The following is a 3,220-nucleotide window of genomic DNA, read 5'->3' on the forward strand; positions in this document are numbered from 1 at the left end:
TAGCTATTTTAAACAACTTTCCCACTTCTTATGTTTTCCATAGTAGCAAATTTATCTACCTTGTTGTGTGAGGGCATTTCTTCATATCTCACTAATTGAATAGTTGAGGTCACTCATGGAAATTTCCTACTTTTCCCTTTGGGCTCATTTCATATCATTCTGATATCTTTGTACATATTTTTTTTTTCATTTTTCATTCTAAATGAAGAAATTTCCAGAATGATAAATCCTTGGTCCTATTTTCTCAAATCTTATTCCTAACATTCAGGTCTCATCTGTTACTTTCCACTCTTCTTGATATTTAGACACTTTTTATCTACTGAATTATTCCTTGCTATCTGAAAATATTCTCATGTCTTTCCTTTCCATATAACACCCTTATTTAATACTACTATTCTCATTACATATCACACTATATCTTTTTACATAATTCACCCATTCCTCCAAAACCTCGTTGAAGTAGTGATTCCACTGAAAAGAAGCAACATGCCATTGGAAAAGACTAAATTGATAAAAAAGTAACTATTGATTTTGGTCTTTGACCAGATATGAAACAAGTGTTATATATGAATATCATAACATAGCTCCTTAATATTGTAATTCCAGACAGTGGATTGTATTCTATCTCCAAAATTTTATTACCAGAAACTAGTCCTTACACATCTTGGGAAGATTATTTCCAATACAACTTTGTAGAAATATGGCAGATTTTCATTGGTATATCATTGGATTTTTCCATTGTAATGACAAATAATAAATCAGCAAATGACATAGTATATCTAAGTACCACAGAGTGGAATATTCTAGTATTGTAAATTTTTTAGTCTGCCACCAATTTTGTTAAGTGACTGTGATTAAATAATGTGTTCTTTAATCAAACTTGTCTGTAAAATATTTTTATTGTCACTAGGGACCATCCTCCTCCCCAGGATCCTCCTCCCCATCTGAAAATACATCCAAACATATATATTGGGACAAGTAATGGAAATGCTTTTTACAGAAAATATCATTTTTTTTTTTGTTTTATGACACTGAGTTCTTATGTTACCTGTGAATTCCTTGCATTCTTGATTTTTGAGATCCCCACATTAGTTCCTTTTTTATATATCTTCTCAAAGTGCCCAATCTCATCAGGATAATTACATTGGAAAGAAAATCAGGAGCAATCATAGTATTTCTATTTTGAAGAGATCCAGGACTTCTTGGATTTATCTCAAGCTGTCTGGGTTTTGGTACTAAAAATAAAATCCTAAGTCTTGGCAAATGTGTGTTTGTGTGTGTGCGTGTGTAAATTTTCCTAAATCTTTTCCTTTTTCTTGTCATATAGGAAGATGAGTGGTTATATAGGCAATTCTGCTAAAATAATGTACTCTCTGATTTTAGACTACCTTTCTCACAAGTAGATCCCTATTCTGGCATTAATGCCACTGACTCTGCTTCCTTCTGGACAGAAAATATATCTCAGAAAAGAGGAAACTTTGTGACTTGATGTATCCTAAGGCAAGAAATACAATTCCAGAAACATATATTGGAAGTAGATTCTTTAGAGGTGTGGAATCTCAAAAGATCACATCTGGAGATTTCTTCCTGTAGCTGAGGAATAATTTGAGAAAGCCTACTGAATAAGTAAGACTAGTTTCATAAACTTCCATTGAAAATGAAAGAGTCTTTTCTGAGAAACTTTTTTATAGCTTTTTATTTACAAGATATATTCATTTGTAATTTTTCAGCATTGACAATTGCAAAACCTTTTGCTCCAATTTTTCCTCTCCTTCCCCCCACTCCTTTTTCCAGATGGCAGGTTGACCAATACATGTTAAATATGTTAAAGTATAAGTTAAATACAATTATATGTATACATGTCCATACATTTATTTTGCTATACAAAAAGAATCGGAATTTGAAATAGTATACAATTAACTTGTGAAGGAAATAAAAAATGGAGGCATTGAAAAATAGAGAGATTGGAAATTCTATGTAGTGATTCACAGTTGTCTCCCAGAGTTCTTTCGCTTGGTGTGGCAGGTTCAATTCATTACTGCTCTATTGGAACTGATTTGGTTTATCTCATTGTTGAAGAGGGCCAAGTCCATCAGAATTGATCATCGTATAGTATTGTTGTTGAAGTATATAATGATCTCCTGGTCCTGCTTATTTCACTCAGCATCAGTTCATGTAAGTGTCTCCAGGCTTTTTTGAAATCTTCCTGCTGGTCATTTCTTACAGAACAATAATATTTCATAACATTCATATAATACAATTTATTCAGCCATTCTCCAATTCATGGGCATCCATTAAGTTTCCAGTTTCTGGCCACTACAAAGAGGCTGCCACAAACATTCTTGCACATACAGGTCCTTTTCCCTTCTTTAAAATCTCTTTGGGATACAAACTCAGTAGTAACACTGCTGGATCAAAGGGTATGCACAATTTGATAACTTTTTGAGCATAGTTCCAAATTGCTTTCTAGAATGGCTAGATGTATTCACAATTCCACCAACAATGTATTAGTGACCCAGTTTTCCCACATCCCCTCCAACATTCCACATTATCTTTCCCTGTCATTCTAGCCAATCTGACAGGTGTGTAGTGGTATCTCAGAATTGTCTTATTTTGCATTTCTCTGATTAATAATGAATTGGAGCATCTTTTCATATGGCTAGAAATAGTTTCAATTTCTTCGACTGAGAATTGTCTGTTCATATCCTTTAACCATTTATCAATTTGGAATTTTAGAAATGAGGTCTTCATCAGAACCACTAACTGTAGAAATATTTTCTTAGTTTATTGTTTCCCTTCTTATCTTGTCCACATTAGTTCTGCCTGTACAAAAACTTTTCAATTTGATATAATAAAATTTTTCTATTTTGTGATCAATAATGTTCTCTAGTTATTCTTTGGTCAAAAATTCCTTCCTCTTCCACAGGTCTGAGAGGTAAATTATTCTATATTCTTCTAATTTATTTACAATCTCATTCTTTATACCTAGGTCATGAACCCATTTTGACCTTATCTTGGTGTATGGTGTTAAGTGTGAGTCAATGCCTAATCTCTACCATAATAATTTCCAATTTTTCCAGCAGTTTTTGTGAAACAGTGAGTTCTTATCCCAAAAGCTGAGGTCTTTGGGTTTGTCAAACATTAGATTATTAAAGTTATTGACTATTTTGTCCTTTGCACCTAACCTATTCCACTGATCAACTAGTCTATTTCTTAGCCA

This window comes from Sminthopsis crassicaudata, chromosome 6 (assembly GCF_048593235.1).
Source record: "Sminthopsis crassicaudata isolate SCR6 chromosome 6, ASM4859323v1, whole genome shotgun sequence".
Classification (NCBI taxonomy): Eukaryota; Metazoa; Chordata; class Mammalia; order Dasyuromorphia; family Dasyuridae; genus Sminthopsis; species Sminthopsis crassicaudata.